The sequence below is a fragment of the Propithecus coquereli genome, unplaced genomic scaffold (genome assembly GCF_000956105.1).
Source record: "Propithecus coquereli isolate 6110/MARCELLA unplaced genomic scaffold, Pcoq_1.0 Scaffold763, whole genome shotgun sequence".
Taxonomy (NCBI): Eukaryota; Metazoa; Chordata; class Mammalia; order Primates; family Indriidae; genus Propithecus; species Propithecus coquereli.
The window spans coordinates 255,430-266,413 of NW_012153763.1; the positions used below are offsets into that span (position 1 = coordinate 255,430).

Below are 10,984 nucleotides of genomic sequence, written 5' to 3' on the forward strand. Positions count from 1 at the left end.
CTTTTAAAAAATGGGATCTGAAGCAAACCAACATAGAAAAATGTTAGCATTTGTTAAACCTGGTGATGGGTGCCTGGATTTTGAAACCTTTCAAAGTATTTTAAAATATAATTGAACGTGTATGGAAAACAGATTCCAATCACAACAGAATTCTAAAAATACTAGCTCTTTATTAAAAAAAACTATAAAATATTATTGAAGATATAGAATTAACCTGAATAATTGGGAGATATAATATCTTCCTGGAAGGGAAGACTATTGTGAACTTGAGGCAATTTCTATAAAGACCACGGGGGTGTTTTAGGGACTTAGGTTTAATCTCAAGTCAATCTAGGGAAAACGAATAGACGTGGATAGTGAGAAAACACTAAAGCAAGTGACAGAAAGATTGTTAAGGGAAACGTGCCTGTCCCATGGAAAGCCCACCTAAGACCATAATAAGTAAAGCAACTCAATACCGGCGAAGGAACCGACGCAAAGATAAGTGAAACAAGACAGACAGAGTTGATTGACAGAGGGCGAAGGTGGCCTCTCGAACGGTGGGGAGTCGTCCACGTCCCGGCAGCGCTGGGTGAGACGGGGCTCTGCAGGGGAGGGAGAGTCCCGCATCCTCCTCACGCACACGCAGAGCTCCCGACGGATCCACGGTCTGGTATAAGAACAAAAACTTCTGGATGAGCGAGTGAGCGGAGGAACAGACAGCACGAACCAGCTGTCCTGACGTCTCTCCCAGCGGAGGCTGTGGGTGGCGCTGGGCTTTTTCCGGCAGGTGCTGGGCACGCCCGGTGGGCAGGGCCCAGGCACCTGCGGTGACCGGAGGCAGCAGGCAGGCGGGCCAGGCTTACAACTAACCCAGACCAAGGCGGCCCCTCGGCGCCCAGGCCCGCCTGCTGCAGCTCGATGCCGATTCAATGACCCGGTGACTGCGCAGGGCAACTCGGAGTCAGCCCGGAGCCGGGGCACGCGGACCCGCACCTGGAGTCCGGCCCGGGCTCCTGGCTCTCCGGGGCGCCTGGTGCTGCAGGTGCCGGGCTCCATCGGGCAGTTGGGGAGGAAGGCGCTGGGGGCCGGGCTGGACACGGCACCTGCTCCCAGAGCCTCGGCCCTCCGCGTGGAACTGGGGAACAGAGTGGCCAGAGGTTTCGAGAGGCGGCTGAGCACCTGTGGTACCTGGGACCAGCCATCGTGTTATTGAACGTGTCCCAGAGTTTCTGACGCTTGGCCTGAGGTGGAGCCGCAGATCAGAACTTCGTCCAGCACCTCCCTGGGGCAGGGGGGTGTGTCTGCCTGAGTTCTCCCTCCCCTGCCCCGAAGCCCTTCTGTGGGCCCAGCCCCTGGGACACCAGAGAGTGACTTTCCCTGCAGCCCACCTGGGGGCTCCTGCCTGGCAGGAGGGGGCTCCCAGCTCTGCCGGACACTTGCTGGTGGCTCTGGGAAGGGCTCCCTCTCTCTGGCCTCGGTTTCCCGGTCTGTAAACTGGGGAGTCTTTTAGAGGCCATGATCTCTGGCCCCTTCTGCCTCCGAGCTCCATGGGAGGGTCTTGGGTTCTGCGAACCCAAAGGGTTTGATCCGGACTCGGTCAGAAGATGACGCTGCAGAGACAAAACTGGCAGCAGAAGTGGCTGAAATTAAATCTTTCCTGAGATCTTGGCAGAAGAGATGTTGACCTTGGGGGACGGACTGTGGGATCGATTCCTTTTTCGTGTTATTCAAGAGGACGTGAGAGGGAGCCAGGAGGCCAGTCCAAACGCCGCGGCGTTGTGGTTCGCAAGCCTCCACGGGCGACATCGAGTGAGAAGGTGAGGGTCGGCCACGCTGAGCGCCACCCTCCCTCCCAGGCGCAGTCGCTGGGCGAGAACAGGGGACGTGGAGGGGGAGGGGGACGTCCTGGCACTGGGGGAGCTGGGTCGGGGACACACGGAGGGGGAGAGGGAGTTCCCTCGGCCGGGTCAGCGAGGGACGGTGGTCTGAGCACACCGGCCAGGAGGGCCCCGAGCAGCCGCCCCAGTGCCACGTTTTGGGAGAAAAGAGGCGGCACCAAGATGCACCTGGACATGACGGGGATGACACGGAAGGTAGGCGAGTGCTCCCCACGGGCTGCAGCACCCGGCCCCATCCCGGCGGTCGGGGGAGGGGGGACAGAGGGAGCAGCCGGACCTGCCTGGGCCCATGGGACCCCGCTGCGGCCAGAGGACACCTGCCCCCGGGCCTGGACGCTAGCTTCCCGGCAGACCCACCTGGGCTGAGCGTGGGGGCCCGTCGCGGCCGAGCCCCGTCAACACACGTGCTCAGGTGGCCGGTGTCCAGGCGGTGGCCCCGTCCCCTCCAGGCCAGCCTCCCCCTGTGCCCCTCTCCGTTTAGGGGAGGTGCCCTTGGGCAGGTCACGCCACTCCTTGCCTCGGTTTCCTCCTCTGTAAACGGGGAATAACAGCAGCATGTCTCCAGGGGCCGCAAGGACTGGCTGAGTTGAGTTCCTGGAAGTGCCAAGGACAGGGCACCCCCAGGGCCCACTCACTGCCCCCGGGGCTTCTAGAACGTGCAGGAGCCCCAATTCCCATCCGGGCTTTTGATGTCAGCCCTTCCCAGACTGTGAGAGTAAATGTCTCAAAGCCGTTGGAACCAAAACGCCCTGAGCCCGGAGAGGGCTGTGGCTGGGACCTGAATCTCCATGTTACAACCTCTATTTCTCGGATTATGGATTAACTTAATTTCTTATTTTTCTTGTTCTGTGCAACGACTAGAGAGAATTAGTGATGTCAGGAACGAAACCTCCTGCCTTCTTCATCAGCGGCGCCTGCTACGGGTTTGCTTCCCTCCGTCCTGCTTTGCTTAGACCGATGACAGAAGCCCCGAGACTGTCTCACCCTCGGTAAGACACGTTCGAGGTGCCTCCCCCCAGAAACGCTGCCCGTTAGCCGCCAACTGCCGTAAGGGCGCGCCGGTGCTGTGTGGAAGGTGTCACCCTGCTCAGACTCACGTCTCTTCCCCGAGCGAGTGAAAACTCCTCCCCCAGAGCTGACTCCTCTCCTTGGAGCTGGTGCTTCTGGGCGGCGACCCTCAGACTTCGCACTTGAATAAACTCATGAAACTAGATGCTGATCCTTCTGATTACTCCAGGTTGACAAGATAGAGCTGGCAGGGGTGGGGTGCCCCGTCTGTCCCCAGGAGGCCCCTGTGACCTGTGCTCTGGACGGGCCAGAAAACAGGAGCTGCTCTCAGGGGTGCCGGCCTCTCTGCAGCCTCCGGCGGCCTCAGAAGGCCTCTCCACCCACAGGCCCAGGTCTGGGGGCAGCCCCGGGGGGGACAGGACATTCCCTGGACCCTCACCAGGACAGGACGGAGTCCGGGGGGCGACGAGGGCTGAGAGCTGGCCCTCGGGAATTCCAGCCCCACAGGGTGAGGTCTGAGCTGGGCCTCGGCAAAGGACTGGGCCTGCGTCCTGAGGAAGGGCAGTCGCCTGCCCTGGGTGGCCTCCTCAGAGCATCTCCTCCCCACCAGGACAGGCGGGGCTGTGGCTCCAAGCCTCGTGCGGTTGTCGGGGCAAAGAGAAGATTTCCGCTTCCCTCTCTGAAGGTTCCCTGAAAAATCAGGCGACAAAAGGCAGCGCCACAGGGGAAAAGGCATAGAAATCTATTAACATGCACGGAAGTCACGTAAAACATAAGAACTCAAAGAAAGACGGGATGGTTGAGGCTTTCACTCCACCTCGAGGTCACAGACAGAATGCCCAGGAAGGCCGGGCGTGCGGCTGGGCCAGGTGACAGTGGCAAGACAGGTCAGGAGGGGAGGAGGGGCCTGGCCGGCAAAGGGGGCCTCGTCGTGTGGCTGAACCTCACGGGGAGCAGCCATCAGAGAGATCGAATGTTCCCTCAGACGTGTAAACGTGTCCGACCCCTAGCCCATCTCGCGCCCATCTGGACACGGGAGAGCCCGGGGAGTGCCCGGCAGCGCGGAGGCACATTCGGTGCGAGGCAGAGTCCCGCAGAGACAGCTTTGCAAAGCGACTCCCGTCTGCCTGCCCTCTGGACGGCAGCTCGAAGTATGTCAGAAAAGGATATTTTGGGGCGAAACATTTTCGTTTCCCTCAGGATCAAAGCCCAGACCCCGGGAAAGTGAGGCTCCCAGGACAGGAGGTTGTACGGGGGCTGGTGAGAGATTCCGAGAGAGGCGGCCAGCGAGGTGGCCGCGGTGGCCGGGACAGCGGCGACCACAGCCCTGCAGAGAGCTCCAGCCGGGGCCTCGCAGCACCGCGGGCATCGCCGGGACCGCCGGAGCCAGGTACCGTGTCCAGGCGCTGCCGCGACGGGCTGGGTTTCCGCCTCTGGGCCAGAGGCGCAGAGACCCTTGGTAGGTCTGAGGCCACGTCCAAATGGGCGCCTCATGTCATGACGTCCCTTCCTGGTGGGGAATGAGAAATAAAAATGAAGCCCTGAGCCCCCCAACTAACTGAGTGATTCCTTCTTGTCCAAGGGAACCCAGAGTAACCTTAAAAACCGAAACCCCGGCCGTGACCAGACGGGAGGTCAGACACGCCTGGTTCCAGCCCCTCCCTCACTGGCCCCGCCAGGCTCCTTCCCTGAGGGCCAAACAGAACCAGCCCCGGGAGACGCGTGCCACGCTGACTTCAGCGAACCCCTAGTGCTGCTCCTCCCTTCTGCGGGCTGCTTCCGTCACCCCGGCTAGAGTGCAGTGCTGTGGCATCAGCCTAGCTCACAGCAGCCTCAAACTCCTGGGCTCAAGCAATCCTCCTGCCTCAGCCTCCCAAGTAGCTGGGGTTACAGGCGCGCACCACCATGCTCCACTCATTTTTCTATTTTTAGTAGAGGCGGGGTCTCGCTCTTGCTCAGGCTGGTTTGAACTCCTGAGCTCAAAGGAGCCTCCCGCCCTGGCCTCCCAGAGTGCTGGGATCACAGGCGTGGGCCACCGCACCCAGCCCCGTTTGCGGTTTTGACACGACTGCCCGGCATCCCTTCCTGATAAGAGACCCCGGACCACGGGGCGGTTCGTCCGGCCTGCAGAGGACGTGCAGGGAGGGCTTCGTGCCTCTGCTTCACCGTTAGACATCAGAGGGCCGAAAATTCCACCCTCGAGCCACGCATGTGCATGTTTCTGGTCCCATGAACGTCCGTGACTCCTCCTGCAGCGTATTAAATGTGTATGTTCCTGCGCCTGCTCAGCACAAACCCCGATCCCTCTGCCCTCCCTGGAAGCGTTTGCTCTCCTCCGCCCGAGACAGGCCGCAAGCCTTTATGGCAAACAGAGCTCTCCTTTCCAAAGTCGTGAACCTTGTCCTTCTTCAGCTGGCAGTAAACTGAGGCAAAGTGTGGACCGAGGCCTTCCTGTGCGCAGGTAACGGGAGCCCAGCCTGCTTCTGCGGAAACCCGAGGGTGTGGCTCCGGGCGCACGTCTCTGCCGTCTCCCCAGCTCCCCGCTGGGCCTGGGGTTGCATCCGTCGAGGGGCTCGCCCAATCCAGAAACCTCCGTCGCTCAGCCCACGCCTCTGAGTGCCAGACCCGTCACCAGCAACCCGTCTGTTCACGCGTCTCGGGCTCCCCACCTGCCCCTGGAACCTCGTTCCACAGCACAGAGGGGCCTGCGATCCCCCGGCACCCCCACCCCCCACCCATCAGCATCATCCAAGGGGCCCAGTGCCACGTGGCAGGAAGCACCCACCCTGCTGAGACAGAGTCTGGAGGACACGTCACACAGACAGACGGGCGCCCGAACTGAATGACGCCGCCGATCAAGTCCGAGCGGTGGGGAGCACTCCTGCGTGTTAAGGTGTGGGGAGCACGGCTGTGCGCTACGGTCTGAGTGCTTCGCCCAGGTGACCTTCCAAGGCATCTTCAGCGTCAGCTAAGGCGGAAATTCCCCAGATGGCAGAGCAGTGGACAGGGGCCTCCCTGCTCCCAGCTCCAGCCTCAACGGTGCGTAGCGGTGCTCAAACATTAGGGATTGCTCGGGGAAGAGGCCTGGGGTCCAGCAGTGTCCACGGCTCACATACCAGACCACAGAGTCTGCGCCCACGAGCCGCAGGCCGAGCCTGTGCTGGGCAGGGGCAGGGCCAGCGTGGGTCCCCTCGGCCCCCTGGACATCCTGACTGTCACTTGTGCCATCAGGAAGAAGGACACTGTTTGTGCTGCTGGGGTGGGGTGCAATCTTGCCGCTAGGTGTCGCTGTTTCCCTGGAGACCTGGGCATTGTCCCCTCACCTCCTCTGTCCAGTCCCCGCCTGGCGGCTCCCGGGGTGGGGGGGGCCTGACCACAGGCTTTTGGAGTCTGGTGACCTCTGACCTCAGACCTGGGTCCCCTGAGCCCTCCTGTCCTGTGGGTCCCCTAAGGCCCCCGGCCTCCCTGGCTCCCCGCCGGTGAGCACGTCAGACGTGTGCCGCTGCGGTGGGGCCGTCATCCTCCCGGCAGGGCACTGAGGAGTCTCTCAGGGACGTGGCCAGGAGTGACGCGGAGGCAGGACAGAGGCCCGGCAGGCCCTGCCCGAAGCCCTAGCTCTGGTTCTCACCTGTGGAACTTTCTGGAACAGGAGGGACCAGCGGTGCAGCACGAGGCGCCATCTGTTCTCCCTGCTGCCTCCTCAGGGCCCGAGAGTGTGCAGTGTGGACTCTGCTCAAACCCCAGCATCCATGCAGTGACTTCAGTGACAAGACAGAAATGCGGCAAAATGAACAGAGAAAGGGAACGTCCACCTTTGTAGCAGCCGGCTCGTGTAAACAGAGGTGTTCGAGGCATTTAACTTTTTAAAAAATGTATTTTGGTGTTTGTAAAATTGTTTTTGAAATTGACAAAAAATTCAGTTTAGAAAGCAAATCTCAAGCAATCTCAATCCCGGGAACAGATTTTCCCGGGGAAATTCCTGCGAATGGCAGAGCCCAGCGTGTTCTCACCAGCGCGGGACCGAGTCATCCACGGCTCTGGTTTCCCGAGGGTCTTCTCGCACATCGTGGCTGCTGAGCCTGAAAAACCCCGAGAGGCAGGTGAGGGAGAGGACACCCCCACCCGACGGGCAGAACCCCGGTTGGGGATGCCCAGTGAGGGGCCCCGGGAGCAGCTGTCTGGGGGACCCTGGTGAAGCCGTCTGGGCCACCAACGGAGGCCGCAAAGGGCTTTCCAAACCTGCCGGCCGGAGCTGCAGTGGCTCTCAGAGGCAGGGCTGGGTGTGGCGGGCACCCCCTGCGATTCCACGAGGCCACTCAGCCTCCGCCCCCCGGATGCCATGCATTCCGGTCATGGTTTGAGCCTGATACTGCGCCTGGTTGTTTGTCAGAACCGTGTGCCCTGCTGAGGGTTTGCGGACAAAGAATCGTTTCCCACTGTGTGCGTTTGCCAAATCGGCTCCAGCAGTGTTAGGAGGCGTCAGACAGAAAGAACAGGGGAGGCTGGGAAAGTCACGTGGCGACCTGCAGAGGGGCCAGGGCTGGGACCAGAGTGGAGCTGGAGCCCCTGGAGGGAGAGGGCCCCTGGTGCGGAGGGCAGCAGCCCCGTGGCCCGCGCACTGCAGCGGTCGACACCTACAGGCCTCGGTGACAAAACCTGTCAGTCCCTTCCAGGCACTCGGAGCTCACGGACGTACTCTCAGCCGCCTGGGACGGATCAACAAACGGCCACAAAGCAGGTGCTTCAAATGACAGAAACTTCTGCTCTCACAGTCCCGGGAGCCAGAGTCCAAAGCTGAGCAGCGGCAGGGCCACGCTCCTTCCTCCCTCCTCCAGCCTGGCCTGGCCGCGGGGACCCCGGTGTCCTGGCTGTGTCTGCCTGGCCCGTCCCGGTCTCTGCCATCACGTGGCGTTTGTGCGTCTGTCCCAGTGTCTGCGTCCACCTTTCCTTTCACTCGCGACGCCAGCCACTGGGTCAGGGCCGCCCTCATCCGCCATGGCCTCATCGTGACTTGGCCACGTGTGCAGAGACCCCACGTTGAGGTCACGGTCGCAGGTTCCAGGGGTTAGGATAAGACAACACGTATGCCGGGGGGGAAGGGCTGCGGTCCGGCCCACAGCAGCCCATCTCCCCGAGATCTGCGCGGCGCAGGACCCGCAACGCAGGCGGGGGTGGGCGGCCAAGGGACAACCGGCGGAGCCTGCGGCCACACCTGCCCGGACAGCTCTGTCGTCGGCAAGTTCCCTTCCCAGCGAGGGTCCTGCGGTCTCTGCAGAGGGGAGAGGGACGCCGTCCTGGCGGGGGGCGGGGGAGGCTCCCAGGCTCGTGGGGGCCCCGGGGGCTGTGACCCGGGCCCAGAGACTCAGTGACGGGCACGCGTGGGCTCATCCCCGCTTCGCCGAGGGGACACTGGTCCAGGCACGCCACTGCGACCGATCACTCGCCCACTGGGATGGTGAAGGCCTCGCGGCGGGGGCTGGCGCGCAGGGGTGTGGGAAGGAGCTGCTGCCGAATCGCTCAACCGCGTCACCCTGCCATGACGAACCACAGAAGCCGGTGTCTCTTGCCCCTGACATCTGCCCGCGACCTCTGGCTCAGGACTTCACTCCATAGACAAGGGCCCAGGTGCAGTCCCGCCTCCCTCCGGCCGGCCTCCTGGCCTCGCACCGGCTGCTGTGCGCGCAGGCGTTTCCCAAGCGGCCCGTTGTGTCCTGGGCGCTGGGTCTCTGCGCCCGGCGGGGAGCGGCACCAAGCGTGTGGGGGAGGGGCAGCTGTTCGAGGGATGAGGTCACAGCACTGGCTGGTGGCAACTCTCAGGGCTCAGCAAAACCCGTGCCCGGGACACGGTGTCCTGTCGGGAGGTAGCTTCTCACCGGGTCACCGGTTCCACGTGACCCTCACCCAGCAGGGACCAGCCCCGGCCCCTCAGATGGTGACCTGGAGGGGGCAGCTGCGGCTGGACCTCACCCGCACCCCCCCGAGGCCAAGCTGCGTGTAACACGGCCGCCCCGCCACCCCGGGGCCCCTCCAGCCGAGGCTGCGGTTTCAGGCCACCGCCCTTCTCTGGGACCAGGCTGCCGCCTGCAAAAGGGGATTCCGTGCAGCGTGATGGCCGGCCCTGGCCTGGACGTCACGACTGCGCGTCTGGACCGCGTGGTCCAGCCGGCGGGAATGGTGAGCGGCCCCGCGCCACCGGCGACCACACCGCTGTCCGCAGTGCGCTCGGCTGCCTGGTGGGACGGCCACCAGCCCACGGGGCGAAGCGATTGTTTTCATTGTTTGGTAGCAGTTATAACAAAACAAGGTAAATTTTCAAGACTCACACTCACGTGATCACTCACTCACACTCACACACACTCACACATGATCACGCACTCACACTAACACACACACTAACACACACAAACACACACATGATCACTCACTCACACTAACACACACACTAACACACACACACTAACACACCCTTAGTGCCTGCGTGGCACGGCAGGCAGCAGCCAGCCGGTTCCACCAGCGACTCCACCTGGAAAACTAAGACACCCTGGGTCCACCGCGCAGGGGCAAGGTGGGGCGGCCCGGTCCTGACCAGGACTTCACAGCCCGCCCCGCGCCCATGCCGCTGGCCCAGCCCGTCCCAGGGTCCGGACGAGCAGGTGGGGTGGCCTCCCGACGCTCCCAGCCCCCGTTCCACACAGCCACAGGTGCTGCTGCCAGCCTTGGCATCAGGGCCCGGACTGTCTGGCCCGCCCGGCCAGGTGGCCGTATCTCCAGGACTCCGGGAGACAGACTTCGGCTACCTGGCCTGCGGTTTGCTGTCGACAATAACGCAGAAGCTCCCAATCTGCTTTCGGCCTGAGGGAACGCCCTCCCTCCCTCCCTCCCTGCCTGCGATTGCGACAGCTCCCCTTCCGGTATTGTTGACGTGGGAGGAGAGGGCAACACCTTCCGGTTCTGGAACACGGCACACACCCCCTTCCCCAGGCCGCACCCCCACCACCCAGGACTCCTGGCCAGCCCTGTGCCCCGTGTGAGTGATCATGTGTGAGTGTGTGTGAGTGTGAGTGATCATGTGAGTGTGTGTTAGTGTGTGTGTTAGTGTGAGTGTGTGTTGGTGTGAGTGTGTGATCATGTGTGAGTGTGTGTGAGTGTGAGTGATCATGTGAGTGTGTGTTAGTGTGTGTGTTAGTGTGAGTGTGTGTTAGTGTGAGTGTGTGATCATGTGTGAGTGTGTGTGTGTTAGTGTGAGTGCGTGATCATATGTGTGTGTGTTAGTGTGAGTGTGTGTTAGTGTGAGTGCATGATCATGTGTGAGTGTGAGTGCATTATCATGTGTGAGTGTGTGTGTTAGTGTGAGTGCATGATCATATGTGTGTGTGTTAGTGTGAGTGCGTGATCATGTGTGTGTGAGTGTGTTAGTGTGAGTGATCATGTGAGTGTGAGTGTGTTAGTGTGAGTGATCATGTGAGTGTGTATGTTAGTGTGTGTAAGTGTGAGTGTGTGTTAGTGTGAGTGTGTGTTAGTGTGAGTGATCATGTGAGTGTGTGTGTTAGTGTGAGTGATCATGTGAGTGTGTGTGTTAGTGTGTGTGTGTTAGTGTGAGTGATTATGTGAGTGTGTGTGTTAGTGTGAGTGCGTGATCATGTGTGAGTGTGTGTGTGAGTGGTCATGTGAGTGTGAGTGTGTGTTAGTGTGAGCGCGTGAGCGTGTGAGCCCTCTACACGCAGCGCCTGTGTATCTGCTGAACTGAGCCCCCCATCAGCTCAGCTGGGGTCAGCAACGACAGTCCATGGGCCAAATTTGGGCCTCCGCCTACTTTTTATAAGTAAGGTTTTGCTGGCGCACGGCCAGGCCCGTGTAGCCGCTTGCAAACGCATCAGAGTTGAGTAGCGCCAAGCACACCGCACAGCCCGCCAAGCCTGCAGCACTTGCTCTCCGACCCTTTCAGCAAAACTGTCCGGACCCCCCAGCTAAGCGGGCTGGGCTGGGCTCAGCGTGGACCCAGAGAGTGGGCGGGGAGGGGCTGGGGAGCACAGCTCTGCCTCGGGCTCTTCTCTGCCTGGACTCCAGAGGCTGCCCCTGCTGAGGGTTCAGCACCC

The 10,984-nt window shown here is 61.4% G+C and overlaps 1 long non-coding RNA gene across 1 annotated transcript; it reads right to left on the bottom strand.

Moving 5' to 3' along the window:
- Nucleotides 1-5,781: 5,781 nt before the first annotated feature.
- On the bottom strand, nt 5,782-7,068 carry LOC105824824. The gene is made up of 3 exons (XR_001138231.1): nt 6,899-7,068; nt 6,517-6,646; nt 5,782-5,856 (listed from the first exon to the last, which is right to left on the bottom strand). It is a non-coding gene; the product is annotated as an uncharacterized LOC105824824 (long non-coding RNA).
- Between the last annotated feature and the right edge of the window lie 3,916 nt (nt 7,069-10,984).